We start from the raw sequence: 18,728 nt of genomic DNA on the forward strand, positions 1-18,728 counted from the left end.
GACTTATGGCACTTTTACTTGAGTGTCAAACTCGAATTCAAAATACCCAATCCAAAAGACTAGAGTGATTGAAACCTAAATTAATCTAAATTTGAATCTGAAATAATCCAAAATCAATATGATCAAAAATTAATTCGACCTAAAATTATCTGAACTCGGAACAATTTAAATCTAAAATTATTAAATTAAACAGACTAATCCAACCCTTAAAATCCTAATTTTTTTAAAGCGTATCAAATCAAATCAAGCATAAGTTTGAATGGAGCAAACTTAAGTGATCGAAATCGATTGAATTTGATCACTTGGGTTTCGTTTATACACATTTACTTAATTAACTTGAATTCGGTTGAATGAAAGTTGTCCGGGCAAACATTATATGGGAAATTTAAAGACAAAATGCAAAAGCTTCATCACCATGTTCCTTTCTAACTCTGCTGCAGGAAATTGAAATCGCTATTTTTCAACTCGAGGCTTAGAGCTGGACTTCTCTGTCAAATATCCAGCTGAATGGAACCTTGGGTGCTTGCTTGGCCCTTCCTTGAGCTCTCTCTTCCAGCCTTCGGATTCTCGGAGCAAGTCCACACACATAATCCTGAGCTTTACGACCCTCTGCTGAAAGTCCGGTTATATCCGTCACCTTCCATTTGTTCACCAGGAACTCTAGGATATCAGCATAGTCTCTGGCCGTGTAAACCCCGAGTCTTTGAGAAACAACTGAGAAATTATCGAAAAGGTTGTCGTCTCGGCCATCATACATCAAGTGTGCCGGCATGGAGATTTTCTTCCTCATCATGTCAGCAAATGCCAAGACCGTTCCATTTCAACGATTTTAGTATACGCAGTCTCGTGGCGCTTTTCATCTGAGGCAATGTTACCGCAGATTTGAGCCAATTTGATGTCACCAAGCTCCTTTGCCAGTCGGGCTGTATTCCCATGGGAGATGAATGTTGCTCTTTCTTGGAATGACGTGTAGATGAATCCAAGATATGGATTGTTCTCCGTACGTGGATCCTGTAAATATACAGAAGAAGAAAATTTAAGAAATATGGCATCTACACAGGGTAGTACACAGGGAAGATGCCTTTATGGAGCCGGTTTCTACATGATTTAGTGAAATTCCAGAAGTCTTATGGTGCAATACTTTAATGCAAACAACAAGATGTTAATCCAAATCCGAAGATGAACAGAAACGGATTCGATAAAGTTCCATGTGTTAGTGCATCTTAGGTTTCAAAAATAAACTATGAGAAGAGAGAAAATTTATAGAATGTATCTTCCTTACCATCCCTGATCCAATCAAATACTGGATTGTCTTCTCAATTTGCCTCATGTCAACTCTTCCAGACATGTAGAGATACTTGTTAAGTAGATCACCATGCCTGTTTTATTCGGCCGTCCATGCCCTTGTCCAAATTGCCCAAGAAGTAAGGCTAGCACCCGTTTCATCACGAACTCCATCTAAGGTATTAAGCATGGTTTGGTAGGTTGGAAGAGCTTCCTCCGTGATCATATCACCAACCAAAACAACAAAGTAATCATCCGGAATCTCCTTTGCCCTTTCCCTAAGTTCTTTGACTTGCTCATAGAATCCATCCGAAGTAGGATCCGGAAGAAAATCATGGGGTTGCCAACATTTCTCAACTGGTTTGAGGTATGTTAGAATGTTGTTCTCAGCCCAGTCTTCCAAAGATTTGAAGATCTCAATCTTCTGAGGTGGCATCGAGTGTGTGACCTGAACATGCACCTCCCTAGGTGGCATGAAAGGCATTTTGAGATTGTCAACCTCTCAGCATTAAGAGAAAAACAAATTTGAGATAACATTCTTAGCAATCAGAAATGTCAGTAAGAATTAAAAGGCATCAATGAATCATAAACACACAAAACCCATCTCATAAATTTGGTTACCGCATGTTCCATGAAATCCAGCACACTGACACTATAAAGCAGGATGTTATGGAATATGCAAAAGTAAACAGTAATGAAAAAGGCCATATATGTTGGCCAAAACAAAAGCAGCTTTGTTATGATCAACATGTGAATACCTGATTATACAACCGGACTGAATTAAAAGGGTGAATGTAGAGATTATCAGAATTTTGAGTAAGTAATGTGTAACCGACAAGGGAATTTAGATGATAAGAAATATCGATCTGAATGATGAATGTCGTGCACAGCAGAAACGAAATGAGCAAAGTGACTCCTAATAGACGTACTGAAAACCATAGTAGTTAAGTGACCATCCAAGAGTTCATCTGATTAGATTTAAAGTTCAATCATACAAGTAATTAAATAAAAACAGTAATTAAATTATCAAAATCTACATTACCATTTATTTATCAGAAAAAGCACAAGTAGCTATCAGCAACTCTCAACAACCACTCACACCAAACACAAGGAAAGTGCATCAAACAAACAAGAGAAAATGCATAGATGTCTATAATCGTCATAACCTAGCACGGTATATGAAACCTAGATCAAGAATGGACCACAAAGATGTCGAATACTGATACCAGGAAGAAAGCTCAAGGAAAATTACTTTGAATGTTCTTTTTACAATACTCGAAGATTCAGCCATGCATAAATTTGATTGACATAGTAATAGAAGGGAAGAATCGAAAGCATTAAGACTAATTTCAGTAATTATACTTGTCAAACATATACAAAATGGTACAAGTTAAAGATAAAATGAGAAGAAAAAGTACCAAATACTCGGTTTATTAAAACGTTTAATTAAGTAGATTCAAAGGAGAAACATAAGAATTTTCAACAAATTGTGCAAGAAATAGAAGGAATGAAACAATATAGAATCAAGGAATGAGGACAACATATTCTGAACTACTATCAAATTGAATATTCTTTTCAAAATGTGGATTCAACTATATTATGTTACTCATCAGCATTTCTAGAGAATCTAAACAACTTCCACCAACTTGAATTTCTTTTCAAAGATAGATTCAACTATATTGAAACAAATGAAAAAGAATAAATGGAAAATCTAAAGACCCATTTTGTGTGGAACATTCGCACGTTTTTGAAATCGGGCATTCATATGCAATGACAAGCACAGACAAAGCAAACTATTTAATATTCTGCATTCAGCGTATATCATAAGGCATCAGCAATCTCAGCCAAAAGATGCACTTTTAACTGATCAGTTGATCAACAAGGATACAAATCAACATGGCTAAACTACTCACGATACAAACATAAAAACAGGTAAAAATGCTAGGAAAGAACCAGCTGCAATCCCCAAGAAAACTTGATTCCTTTAAACAAAAATGGTTGAAAAAGAATTAATATCCAGCCCACTCCCAAAACTACCAAACCAAAAGAGACAAATGGAAAACAATTGAAAGCCTTAACATCATATTGTATTTTCAGATTCTTTAAATCCACTCCAATAAAAACGAAACATAAAAAACCAAATATTTGACATTCCTTGAAAGCTGCTTACAAGAAACAATATAATAACTTTCGACATTGCTTTTGTTTTACATCTTTCTTTGAAACCATCCAAAGCACATTAAAAAAAAGGAAGCTGCTCCAATCAGAACAAGAAATCCATACGTATCTTACAGTCAAATCAATACTAAAAACCAACAAGAATTATGCGTACCGAAATTAATATACTTGAGAATATACTAAGAAAAGAAAAAGAAAATAACATGGAGCCTTCGCATGATAGCTACATAAAGTTAGATACTTAAACATGATACATGGACCACATTCATTCTCAAATTCATAGCATGTGATAATTCCAATGAAGCCTCAAAGTATTAATTTTGATGACGAAAATGTAAACCATCCACCAAACATCCAACCACAAAAAAGAAGTAAATAAATCCAAAAAAAGGACCAAAAATTATGGAAAGTTCAAGCATTTCATAAGCAACAAACCTTATTTCAATAGTTCTAAAAAATTATCATCCCAAACGTAAAAGCACTACATTAAAGACCATTAAATGCATTAGGGACCATTAAACTATAAGAACACTAAGATCAAAGAATCACATCAGAGACCACTGAGATCATAGGATATTTCAAGTTAGTTTGCAAAAACAACAGATACCCAGATACGAAATCAGCAAAAAAAATGAAGGAAACAAGTAAAAAAAAACCCCAAGATTTAACGAGAGAACACTGAAGACATAACAATGAGTACAGAGGCCACAGAAAAAAAGGGGAAAGAAAGAGACAAACTTGGAGCCGGAACGAAGAGTGGAGGCCATGAAGAACTTGGGAGATCGGAGGCTGGCCATTGGAGGAAGAGCAAATGAATGCAGTTTGTGGGATTGATAAGTGATGGGATTTAATTTCAGAGCCATTTCTCTTTCGCTATTTTGGTTTGAGTTGTCGAGCTTTTAGCAGCTGCAGTTTTCCTCCACAGAATGTGAAAAAGAAGGCTACGCTATTTGGAAGAATCATTGGCCTACTTATGGGATACTTAGCTCGTTTAAAATTACAACATTACCCCCTTACTTTCGTTTTAATTACTAATTACCCATTCAGTTCTTCATGATATTATTTAGTACATACTAACTATACAGTTTATGCATATATTAAATTATTTCATTGGTTTAAGAGATTTATTATTACCCAAGTTTTAGGTTTGAACACAATATATACAGAATTATAAACTTTTACTATTAAATAATTGAAAATATTTAAAGACAATACCTCATATTTACCTCATATTTATAATATATATAAAATTTATATTCTTATTTCATTAATTTGGCACCGATTAATAATTAAATCGTGCAATACATAGATTATATTTAGGGTAAATTATGTATTTAATATCTAAAGTGTAAGTTTTATTTCCGTTTTAATACCTAAATTTTTAATATTTTTTCGAGTCATATCTAACGTTTAGTTTTTGTTTCATTTTAGTGTCCATCATTAAAAACTTTACACATTTAGTACCTAAACTATCAGTTTTAATCTATTTTAGTATATAAACTTTTGAAAAAAAAACAAATTTAACATTAATTTTTTAACATAGTACTAAAATAAAACAAAAACTAAACTTTATATATGATTTTGAAAAAATTGAAAGTTAAGATACTAAAACATACGAAATTGATAGTTTAGGTACTAAACACATAATTTATCCTTATATTTATTAGAGTTAATTATACCATATATCCTCAAACTATGACTTTCATTTTATATTGGTCCTTAAAATTTTGAATATTTCACTTTCATTCCTAAATTCATTCAAATATGTAAATTTTAAACAGATAATAATATAATTTGTCCTAACGGTTTTATTAGCAAGTGATGTGATTAGTATATACATATAGTTTGAAATGAAATTGAAATATTCAAAAACTTTGGGGACCAATTTTTAATGAAGTTATAGTTTAGGGATGGAATTCAAATGTTAAAAAGTTTGAAAACTAATTTAGAATGATACTCGCAATTTAAGGATAAAATTAAAATATTATATAAATTTGTAATATTTTTATTATAACCGTAAAGTTATATTACGAGTGTTTAAGACATACAATCGAAAATATTATGAAGATATAATAAAAAATGTTACGAGAAATATAATATTTTTATTGCAATATATTCAATTTAAAAAATTAATTATATTTAACTTAAAAAGTTACATTTCTATAAAATTTTCAATTGCAACTGATATTCACTTTTTTATCCTTGTATTAATGAGGTGTATTTTAGAATTTACTTAAAAGGGATAAGAGGGGTTGGATTCAACTTACAACTCTACAGGTCAACAGCTCAAGTAGTCGGTGTAAGGCTTCCAATTGGAATGAATCCCATATAGGCCCCTATCGATGGTTGTGACAAAATAATGGGCTCATGCTTATTGAATACACTGGCACTCTATATTCTATCTTGTTGGATCCAAATTAGCTGATCATTAGCAATAAAAGAGATGGCCTATGAACATTAGAGAATTCATTGAATTTTCAGCAGTATAATCACACAACCTTATCAGCTGCTAAAGAAAAGACCCTTGAACAATCAAACAAAGCGCGCACACACACACACATATATATATCAAATTCAACATATTATAAATATTCGGTAACTTTTATAATCCTTGAACCATAAAAGACTCGCAGTAAATTAAAGCACATATATCCTTCTTATTTTATGCCCTTAGAGCTTCAGTTTTCTATGAGATCCAACTGAAGCTAATAGAAGGTGCCCGCTTTGCTATCAATTGAGCTTTCTCTTCCAGCTTTCGGAGTCTCAGAGGAAGTTCACACACATAATCTTGTGCTTTTCGTCCATCAGCTGAAAGTCCGATAAGTTCCTTCACCTTCCATCGATCCACCAAGAACTCGAGAATATCGGTATAGTCTTTGGTAGTGTAGACCCCAAGCCTTTGTGCAACGGCCGAGAAGTGGTCGAAAAGGTTTTCGTCTCGGCCGTCGTACATTAAGTGAGCAGGCATGGTGATTTTCTTCCTCATCATGGAAGCGAAAGCTCGAACAGTTTCGTCGGGATCAATCTCGAACAGCTTTTCAATGATTTTAGTGTAGGCCGTCTCGTGCCGCTTTTCGTCGGCGGCGATGAAATTACATATTTTAGCCAACTCGGTGTCTCCGTACTCCCCGGCGAGTTTGGCTGTGTTCTTATGGGACACGAAAGTTGCCCTTTCTTGGAATGATGTGTAGATGAATGAAAGATATGGATTGTTCTCCATTTTCCAATCCTTCACAAGAAAAAGAAACCAAGAGGTTAGTTTCTAGTCATAATGTCACAAATATCTCAGATTAAATAAAAAAAATCTATTCTTATTTTTATTATTTTGGCCTAATGTTTAATTTTAAGGTAAAATATTTCTAACATTTAACTAAATAATCACTTTAACTTATATTATTTTATTTAGCATTTTGACCCAAACATCTCATTTTGAAACAAAAAAAACCATCAATAGATGAAAATTTTTAGTCAAAAAATAATTAATGCTATAAAATATTAGCCTTTTTATCCTAAAATGCCCTATTCTTTTCCACCGAAATATTTTGGTCACAATGTTTAACTTTATAAGAAAACCATAACATTTGACTAAATAATTATTTTGAATATTTTTTTAAACATTTTGACCCTTCAAACATCTCATTTTAGAAGGAAAAAATATCATCCCCGGATAAAAACCATTAACCAACAAATAGTTAAGATTCTAAAATATTGGTTTTTTATGCAAAATGTGAAGTTGTGGGGCCTAAATACTAAAAAATATAGATCAAAGTAATTATTTAGTCAAATATTAAAAAATTTAATTTAGAAAAACGATAGAATCTAAATATTTTAAAAAAAAAGTATAAATCAAAACAGCTATTTAATCAAATTTCAAACACATTCTTTGATTTTGTACTTGGTAGTTATAGTTGGAGGGAAAATCATAACCCTACTAAGGAGAACCTTTCTTACCATTCCTGCACCAATTAAATATTGAATCGTCTTCTCGATTTGTCTCATATCAACTCGTCCAGACAAGTAAAGATACTTATTAAGAAGATCACCATGCCTGTTCTCTTCAGCCGTCCATGCCCTATTCCAAATTGCCCAAGAAGTAAGACTCGCACTGTTTCATCTTTAATTCCATCAGTTATATTAAGCATGGTTTGGTACGTTGGAAGTGCTTCCTCCGTGATCATATCACCAACCAAAACCACGAAATAATTATCCGGGATCCCTTTTGCCCGTTCCTTCAACTCTTTCACCCGCTCGTAAAATCCGTCCAACTTTGAATCCGGAAGGAAATCTTGGGGTTGCCAGCTTTTCTCAGGTGATTTCAGGTGAATTAGAATGTTGTCTTCAACCCAGTTATCCAATGATTTGAAGATCTCCATCTTTTCTGGTGGCATTGAATGCTTAACCGGAACTTGCACCTCCCGAAGAGGCACCAAAGTTGTTTTCAAAGTTTCAGCTTTCCTGGATTCAAATAAACGATTTCTTGTCATACAACACGTCATCACTGAAAAGAATAAATTCTAACTTGAAGAACCGGACAAAAAGAAAAGGAAAGATCAAACTTGAAGCCAGAATGAAGAACGGAGGCCATGAAAACCTGGGAGGTCCAAAGCTGGCCATTGTTGGAAGAGCAACAGATGGGAGTTTTGGGGATTCAAAACTCATCTCATTCAGTTTCAATGCCATTTTTTTGGATTCAATCTGTTTTTTTTTTCTTATTGAAGATTTTCCCACTGCATTTTTTCCCCTTTGAAAGACTGAACAATATATACTCCCACTTTTATCACATTACCCCTATCTTTTGTTTAAATTACTTGTTGCCCTTTTGCATATTTATTTTTAATTATTAGAAATAAGAATGTAAATGGGATATTTATGCCTACAAACAATTAAAATATACATTTATTATTTTTATACAAATTGTTAATTTTATTAAAATAATAAATATCTTAAATTATAGTAAAGATTTATAATTATAGCCGTAAATCAAATAAGACATTTTTCTATAATTATGGAACACATAAATTCACTTGAGATGTATATGGATCCGTCATATATGAAAAATGTTAAAAATTTAACCAAAAAACTCGACAAAAGATATGAATATAAATGTCAACAGTGCACGTGAAATTCATCATATGGAGATGTTGAATTTGAAACTTGTCACGTGAAGGTAACGTATTCCGTACAATTTTGATCTATTTCGTATAATAAATTATATTTCTCAATATATTTTATGAAACTCGTCACATTCACATACTATAACAAATGACTTAAATTTCAAAATAATTGTGGAGTATCAATATTTTATTAATTAATTATTCCGGCCTAACTTCGCTTGTAAACGGCGCTTAAGGTGATCTATTCTTAAATATATTTAAATTGAATTCAATTGTTTTACTTGTAAGCAAACAACTATTCTCATTAAAAATTTATTGAAGTTCGATTCAAGTACTATATTTCGTTTTTGATATATACTTTGAGCAATTCTTTTCAACCAAACAAAAAGGCGATCTTATTACAACCCTTTTATAAATGGGGATAACAATTCAATCCAAATGTAAATAATCTTTAATTCCTCATTTTTAAATCCTAAACTTAATTAATAAATATCTCTAGCCACGACTGTATTACTCTAATACATAGGTTTCACTTTCATAATATATATAATATACAACACTTCGTTTTGATGTTCCCTTTAGCATTTTAACTATTTTATCTTTTTTTTCTACTTAGTAACTAAACTTAAACACTGTTTTAAATGAATTACTATTAACTGTGAAAACGCATTTTATTTAATGGTTTTATTACATAAAAAATATTCATGCTAATTTTAATCAAGAATTTTTAATTAAAAATTATATGATTCTTTTATTAAAAACTATTATTTTAACTATATGATTTTTCATATAATTTTTAAGGGATAGGATCCTGTTACATAATGTAAAACTCTTTTAGTTTTACACAGATTTAAGATCATTGAATGAGTGAAAATAGACTGAGATTAAAAGTAGGAAATGTGAAGATATTTATTGGGGGAAAAAACAAGTCAATCTTAACCATATATTTACATTATACGAATGGATCATAATATATATATATATTTTACAGCCAATGACTTGTCTAACAGTTGTACATCAATCTGTTATATAGGCTTATAGTTAATAGTCATGTACCCTAAATTCATAAGAAATGAAAAATAACCAAAACGATAATGCTTAGTGTGACTCAACATTTTAAGCTAAGTTATAGAATTTATTTATTTTTATGTGAAAAAGGACCCTCAAGGAGCGTTTAGATCAGTCGGGCAAGCTTATTCTTCCTACACGATCTGAATAAGATTGAAAACGATGCCCGCATGGCCATAATATTAAGTTGATAAAAATAAATAAATAAAAACAAACCATTGTTCCATTAGTTAAATAATCTTTGTAATGAAAATGACTTAACAAATCGATTTCGTTTTCGCTCTCGATTCAAATTTATGACTTAAACTTCATGTCCTGATACGACACAAAAATTCTTTTCACATATCCTCATTTTCCTCATGGTTAGAAACAGATATATCTGATCTTTTAGGAATCAAGTACATACCTATTATTTTGAATAAATAATTAAATATAACTTAATATATCATAGAAAGAAGATAATAAAATATTAAAACTTTACACACATTTTATTAAAAAATGAATATTAAAATTTTTGAACTCTTATTTTTAATTTCTAGATACGTTACTTCCCGTGATGAACCGATAGTAAGATTACTTTCTCCCATTGATACTACTGTCGATGAACCGATAGAAACATCACTTTCTCCCATTGTATACAAGAAGATTCGTATCCCGGGTTGGTCATAACGGAAGTAACTTTTCCTTATTTTGCGAGTTAAATTTGAGGCATATATAGTGACTTTATTAAGATTTTATTTGTTTCATCATAGGCTTCATTTTCATCATTATTAGCTTACACGATTAGAAATTTAAGCGTAAAATATACAATGATTTTGAAATAAATTGAAGGATGTTTTGTTGAATTTCATTACTATTAAAAGTTGTAAAATGATCATTTAAATATATAGTGTTGTTTTGTTGAGTCTCTCAACTATTAAAAGTTATAAAATTATCACCCAACTATTCTTATATTCCAAACTCGTTTTTTCTGTTAAAAAGATAACGTCTGAGCAAGATTTTAATATGTTGATCGAGATATAATATAATATGATCTCAGAATCTCAACTATATTATTCAAACAATTATGGGATTAGATTTATCATATCCCCGACAATATGTTAACGTCCAACTCAAACGGTCGTCAGCTTTTTAACGAAAAAAGACGAGTTTGAAATATATGAACAATCAAATGATTATTTTGTAATTTTTAATAGTCGAATGACTCAATAAAGTAACACATTATAGTCGGGGGACAATTTTACAAATTTTAATAGTTAAGGAACTCAGCAAAGTAACATCCTATAATTGAAGGATCATTTGTGTACTTTACCCTAGAATTATACTTTCACATGAGTAACTATAACTCGGAATCGTACCAACTAAATAGTCTCGGTGATAAAAATGATGATTGTTATCTTTAAAGATTCATGATCAAATATATTGCAAGTAATGATATTCTAATGTTTATCGTAAGATATTTTGATGGACCAAATAAAAAGTATTATTATGATTACCACTTAGTGGAAAACGTTTCAAGGGTTTGTGAAGATCCAAACCACTTTCTATACTCCATTTATGCATTTGCCATCTTAAACATATTCTTACTTCAGTCTTGCTTTAAGCAGAAGAAAATGTGAACCTGGAAGCCACTATTTATTACCAACACTTTCACTCGTAACATCCCTATCCATCTACTCCAATTTCTCTAATCTGTTGGAATCTCTCCAACATTTCATTGTCATTCGACTTCAATTCAGAAACATCTTAATCTCATTAATGGATCTCAAATATTTGCTGTCAAAAATATTGTACTTTATTATGGTATTATAGTATGAAGTCTATTCTGACGAGGGATTCTAAGGAACGTCAGAAAAATTTACAGTTAAAAAACGACGTAATCAAAAAGTTTAAAAGGAACTTAATAAAATAAGTTTAGAGCTACCGAAAATATTGAATTAAGTATAATATATTAGGTTGCAAGGAAGTTAAAATAATTTAAATGGCATAACCGAGTAACTTATTTTGTTAATAAGCATCGATAATAGTTTTCAAGAATATCGATATTTTCTAAATCTATAACATTTCAGATCTCAACCTAATCTTCAACTAGCAACGAACTTATCATGTTGTCGTGTGAATGAATACGGTCACATCAGCTTAAAATCTAGTAACATTTTCTGGCACAACCGTAAATGTTAATTATATTAATAACATTGATGGGTTTTAACTTATTCTGTAACCGATAGAAGGGAAACATTTTTAATTTCAACAAATATTATTATATTAACGAAAAACATTTTCAATTTCTAAATAGGACATTTTATGTTGAAAATTGATTATATCGAAACTTTTACCCTAAGTATTGATATTTTCAAATGTTAAAAAGGAAGGAAATCGAGAAGGCTTGAAAAGTATCGAACTTTTCCACATATTTCGGTACAAAGGAAAAAGTATCGAGTATTTATAGAAAACATATTTGGTTTCGGGAAGGTAAAGTCTATAATAAGAGAATAACAAAACTGAAATCCCAATTTGAAGCACATACATATATGTTCGTGAAACCCTAGTTTGATTTTTTTTAAATTAACCAATTATAATTTAGGGATTAGCGTATAATTTATAGGGGAAAGATGTAATCTAATGGATCAATTAATGGTATAGATTGAAGAAATAGAAAAGTAGTGGGATTAGTAAAACAAGTAGAATGTAGCATTATAGGTTGAATGGAAGAAAATAAGGTTGTAGATGATCGGTTACTATAATGATCAGTTATGATAGTTATGAAACGGAATGCAGATACATTTTACATAATTATTTATTACAAAAAATATTGCTGAAATCTACATTGTAAAGAATGAAAAGGAATGAGAAGAAGAATATGGTATCAACGGAAGAAAAATTGTTTGAGGAAAAAATGAATGACATTTGAGGTTACAACATGTTGGTTGTTTTTCGAGAAGAAGATGACTTAGAGGATCGAAAGACCAATGAGACAGAAGGAAGGATGAAGCAACCAATGGGCCCATCTATGCACTTTTAGTAAGTAACCATGCTTTTAGGTAAGAAAGTACATTATAAGCATATTGCGAAGGTTTATAATGCTATGTTCAGAGACTATACAAAAGTTACCGATTGTGATACTATAAGAGAAAACACATTTTTATTTGTTCAATTTCATGACTTATAAAAAATATTGTATTATGATTAATAACCTATGACATGTAATTGCGAAGATCATTTTATCAATGAAAGTGCTAGCCATTGGTTTTTGGTGGTGTTGGATTTGAATTTGAAGCAAGTAAGGGTGTATGATATTCTTACTTTGTCGAGGAAAAATATTAGAGTGAAGGAAGCGGAGAAAATGGTGATTAACTTGTTAAAAAATGTTATTTATTATGCATGTTCTATAAGTGATTAAAGGAAGGCGATTTAAAAAATCAGAAGAGTAAAACTCCAATATTTATTTAAATTAAAAATCAAACTCAGATTGTACCAAATTACAAAATAAAGTTGCTTCATGGTCCCAAAAACAATAACATAACAACTACAGAGGTTGGCCCTTTGTTGCCAAACTTAGTCGACTAAGTTATGATGATAGTTCTTCTTATCACAAAGTAATCAATTAGTTTTGGAGTGAAAACCTCGATCTTGTTGCGGTACCACAACATTAGGCCTACAAACTTTCGAGTCTCTAAATAAATACTTTCGAAATGTATTTTCTTATAATTTGTGGTATTCAAATCTTTCATGATTTGAAGTCCTTATTCTCTTAATTCTTCAACTCCAGAACATATTTGAAACATGTTATAGACATATATGTCTTTATTATTACTTTTATCGGCTGGTTTCTTCAAACAATGTTGTTCGTGTACTTTGAGTACTATAAAATTATACGCAAATAATGTGCAAGTATACACAATCTCTCAAGTAATAAAGTGATGAGTGAGTATCGTCTCCACAGGGATTGGGTGAAATTACAAAAGTCTAACCAAAGCAATGTAATATTCTATCTAAGTATAGTTAGTCTTGATATATAAATGTCACGACAAATGAAAATGTGTATGCTGGTGGATATGGATTGATGGTTTGATGGTGTAGCAAATGGAAATACGGTGGTAAAAGTAGATTTTTAATGTTGAAAATGATGAAATGTCAAGGCAATGAAAAATGGTAAAAATAGTAAATAAACAGCAAATAAATTATAAGTAGATAATGCTCACACGACAAGCTTCCACTAGAATGAATGGTAGGGATTGATTTAAGGATGCTAAACTTGTATCTCAGGCAGATTTATGCTATCTAATCTTTACTTACTCGACAGGATTTTCCATAAGTGTTCCCGTTATCTCTAGTCAAAGGTACCTAACAGAATATGATGCCAAAACATCTGCTTTCACTCAACGATGTTGGCAGCCCACACTATTGATAAAAACACCCTTTTTAGTCATTGATATCCTATCCTAGTCTCTCTTGAGTACTAAGGGATTAGGATATAGTATTCCTAGGTCGGTTCAAAGCCCCTTGAAAATACTATAGCTCATTGCTTATGAGGATCTTGTCTTGTGTTTCTCTTAAATACTACAAGTATTTTTAGCTTAGGTTTCTCTCGAACATCTAACCTTCATCTAAGAAATGGACACTCATGCCTCTTATAAGCCTAGATGATGAAGTATTCATAAGCAAAGCAAGCAAATGACCAAGATACACATAAATCTACCATTAAAATAAAGTTTAAACAACCATTAAAACAACCACTACCAAATAAGTTAATTCATGGTGGGGTTCGAAATATTCATAGAACAAGCCATAAAATATTCGTTCCAACAACCCAAAAAAATAAATAGAAAATAACACAAAGGAAAGTAAGAAGAAGCCTTCGACGCGTGCCATCGGAGATCTCCTCGGCCACCACGAACCGCCTTAGCTCGCTAGCTCCTCTCGGACGCCTAGCTCGCCACTCCTTGATGCTTTATCAATGGAGGAATACCCAAAGAAGAAGAAGGAAAAAGGAAAATAAAAATGGGATTTTTCTGCTCTACGTATGCCCCCTCTTTTCTCTCCCTTGTGAGGTGTCATTTATAATAAAAATATCTAGGGGTATTGACGAGGTTTTTGGGTGATGTTGGGTGAAAAATACCCCTAGAATCACACCATATAAGTGAACCTTATCCTCCAGGTGAAAGTGGTCATCTGGCAGGCAGTTTCAGCAATCATTTCACGTACAAAACCAGCTCCTCGTACAACTATACCTTTTTGTCATTTTTTGTACCAGAAATGCCAAGGCATTTCAATCTGATTCAGCAACGTGTGATGCCACAACATTACTTCCCAAAGAGACCCTTTTGCTTGCTATTCTCTGCATACCACAAACAACTGTACCTTTCTCTCATTCAACACCTTTAAGAGATAAAATAGCAATACCACCACAAATGCAACTATATGCAACTATATGGTCCTAAAATGACTAAAATGAGCTCTTAAACAAATAATAACTTAAGTGAAAAAGGCCTTAAAAGTAGCCTTTTTAGGAAGTTAACACATGCATATCGTACTCCTGGTTCTTTCTACTAAAATAAGCATACAAACATGTTCTGTATAATGCTTCAGGATTATTACTAGCTTTGCATTTTTTTTGAAAACTTATCTTGGTTTGAGTCCATAGAATGATGTCGATATTCTTCATTGAAACGTTATGATACATGTAGTTGTGATTTGAAGCTTCAATAAAAGTCTTGCGACTCAACCGAATATTGTTGAAATCGACGATTGAATTACACGCCATATGTATAAGAATTTTCTATAACAATTCCTTTGGGATTGATTCAACAATATTACACATAATTTTTTTCTGTTGTTTTGAAAGAGATAATTGCTACAAACCTTAACTCTAAACCAAAATTTATAATTGTCCTCGCAACCTTTTATTGCAAACATTTCAATGGGACCTCACATTTTTTAATTACCATTAATTGAGTTTGAAATGATTTAATGTTCTTGTTTCCAGTGGTCCTGCCCAGGTGACGATTCACCCACCATTTCTCCAAAATTACTGATTTTTTTATCAATGTTTTCAATTTTTCATTGGTGAGGCTTTTCAAACGATTTACGACTTTTCATATGTTTTAATTTTAAATTTCGATATTTTTATCATCGTTTTCATTTTCAATTTTTAAAAGTATCAGTAAAGAACGCATAAGTATTGATATTTTAACATTCGATCTTAACTTCAACTTTTTAATATTTAAAATTATTGATACTATTATATTATGTATCGATACTGACTAATTCGATATTTGTTTTGTACAATCATACTTATTATATATGTTCATAAGATTTTTTAGTTTTTAACTTATTTTTTATCGTAGGAAAATCCAAGGCTCCATCAGCTTAAACTCTGATAAAATTTTAGCGCAACCTATTTTATTATTAAAGTTATTAAGATTTCAGATTGCAACATGCTTTCTTATTGGACCATGACATTCTTGGGAGCAACTTATTTTATTCATAAATATATTAACAATAAAGATCGCAACATATTTCTTAGTGACACATGACATTAACAGGCGTAACTGTATTTCTTATATATGTTCATAACATTTTTTTCATTTTTATACTTATTTTCTTATACTTGGTAATCCAAGGCTCTATCGGCTTAAACTCTTATAACATTTTCAGCGCAACCTATTTTATTCAACAAAATATTAACATTCCATATTACAATCTCTTTATTATTGAAAAATGACCTTATTGGGTACAACCATATTTATTATATATGTTCATAACATTTTCAGTTTGAAACTTATTTTCTTATACACGGATAATTCAAGGCTCCATCAGCTAAAAGTTTAATAACATTTTCGGCGCAACCCTATTTTATTATTAAAAATATTAACATTCTAGATTACAACCTGTTTTATTTTTCAACCATGAAATTATTGGGTGCAACCGTATTTCTTATATATGTTCAAAACAATTTCATTTTTAAACTTATTTTCTTATACTGGTGATTAGTGTTTAGATTATACATTATTTAATGATTAATTACTCCTTGATTAGATAATTTTAGTTGCTAACTTCGACTTTTTCATTCATTTTTTATGTAGGACATTGAATTCTAGAAATTATGCTAAGAATAACGAAATCGTGCAATTTTTTATTTTTCTGGATTCATGGCTGGATTAGTGGGCACAACTTGGGACATGACACACTCGATATTGGGACATGACCTCGACATGGCATCTAGTCAGTGGTTGTTGTGGCATCTGACGTGGCGATGATATGGCAGGTGATGTGGCACCCAATTAACAGCTTTTAGAAGGCTCAATCAGCAGCTTCTAGAATATCCAATCATCAGTGGCGTGGAGAAGGAGACTTATTCGAATTTTGTATTTTAAATTAGGATTTATCTTTAGGAATTATATTTTGTTTTGAATATTATTTTCTAGGGTTTTTAGGACTATAAATACCCCATTGGGGTAAGCCCCAAAGCATATTGAACTCATCACTTCAGCATTCGATCATTTTCAAACTCTCTTGTTTCTTTCTTTCTTTCTTTAGATTTATAAAAGTTTTCTTTCTTTTTATTTTTCAAGTTACTTTATTTTTCTTTCAAAATGCTAAGTATGGTTTCTACCATACTTAGCTATGTTTTCTATATCCAAGGGCTAGAACAATGACTCGATTCTAAGTCGTGAGAATCGAAACCACTTCATACCCTCAAGGGTTACATTTTAGTTTTCAAAAATCAAGGATCGGTAATCGACCATCCTTTGACAATCAAAGCGATTTCATTTCAAAAAGTGCACGTTGGAATTGAATTTTGGTTTTGATTAATAGTTGGGAGGAATTATCGACCTGTGGCACATTCAACTTCCTGTGAACATAATTAGATTCTCAATTGAGTCGATAGAATTCGAGTCGGGTTTTTCTAGAATTTAAAAGCATTGAATTAATAAGTGTTTGTCGCTATTAACTCACAAAGGGTTGAGATATGAAAATTGATTTTAGATTCTTGATTCATTTGAGAGAAAAACAAGTTATAGGGGTTAGACCATACAGACTGTAACCGGCGTAAGCCCAAAGGTAAAATCTTATTTAATGATTAATTAAAATCGAGGCAAAAATTTTAGCCCAATGCTGATTTTTACCAATTGAATTTTATTTTCTTAATTTACTTTTATTTCAATCATTTTTATTTCACTTCAACTTTCCAAAATCCCCCTCTAATTTCTTTTACAAATCACGCCTGAAGCCATATCAAAAACAAGGAAATCATTAAACTCCTAGTCCCTATGGATCGACCCTTACTCTCGCTATTCTACTTATTCTTATTCGTTTGATTGGGATTAAGGCTATTTATTTTTACATCATAACGACGCGTGTCACTAGGATAATCCAAGGCTCCATCAGCATAAACTCTGATAACATTTTTGTCACAACCTATTTTATTATTAAAAGTATTAACATTCCAAATTATAACCTTTTTTATTATTGGACCATGACATTATTGGGCGCAATCGTATTTTTTATACATGTTCATAAAATTTTCAGTTTTAAACTTATTTTCTTATATTAGGATAATTCAAGTCTCCATCAGCTTAAACTCTAATAACATTTTCGACGCAACATATTTTATTATTAAAAGTATTAACATTCCATATTATAACCTCTTTCATTATTGAACCATGACATTATTGGGCGCAACCGTATATCTTATATATGTTCATACAATTTTTCAGTTTTAAACTTATTTTCTTATATTGAGATAATCTAAGGCTCCATCAGCTTAAACTTTAATAAGATTTTTGGCGCAACCTAAAATGTTCATAGTATTCATAACATTTACTTTTGATAACTTATTTTCTTACTTTGTATAACATTATATTGCAACCTGTTATGTTACTCCGACTTAAAACCTTTTCTATTTCAGATTATAACATTATCGATAGCACTTTTAACCACTAATCTTTTTTTGCTGATTTTTTAACCTTATTTTAGGCATCTCACAACAGAACTCCCTATTTTGATCTGTAGTTTTATAAAAGAAAGAAAAAAACAGTCCCTAAACATTAGATTAATAGTAAAATTTTCGCTTTCATTAGT

The 18,728-nt window shown here is 31.3% G+C and overlaps 1 long non-coding RNA gene and 2 pseudogenes across 1 annotated transcript; all 3 read right to left on the minus strand.

Annotated features, from left to right (window-relative positions):
- Positions 1 to 307: 307 nt before the first annotated feature.
- Positions 308 to 11,367, minus strand: LOC120212679. Its single transcript, XR_005524734.1, has 3 exons — positions 11,356 to 11,367; positions 10,583 to 10,586; positions 308 to 453 (listed from the first exon to the last, which is right to left on the minus strand). It is a non-coding gene; the product is annotated as an uncharacterized LOC120212679 (long non-coding RNA).
- Positions 439 to 8,174, minus strand: LOC120212677 (annotated as a pseudogene).
- Positions 6,104 to 7,946, minus strand: LOC120212678 (annotated as a pseudogene).
- Positions 11,368 to 18,728: the final 7,361 nt, after the last annotated feature.

Source organism: Hibiscus syriacus, unplaced genomic scaffold (genome assembly GCF_006381635.1).
Source record: "Hibiscus syriacus cultivar Baekdansim isolate YM2019G1 unplaced genomic scaffold, ASM638163v2 tig00110015_pilon, whole genome shotgun sequence".
NCBI classification, from domain to species: domain Eukaryota; kingdom Viridiplantae; phylum Streptophyta; class Magnoliopsida; order Malvales; family Malvaceae; genus Hibiscus; species Hibiscus syriacus.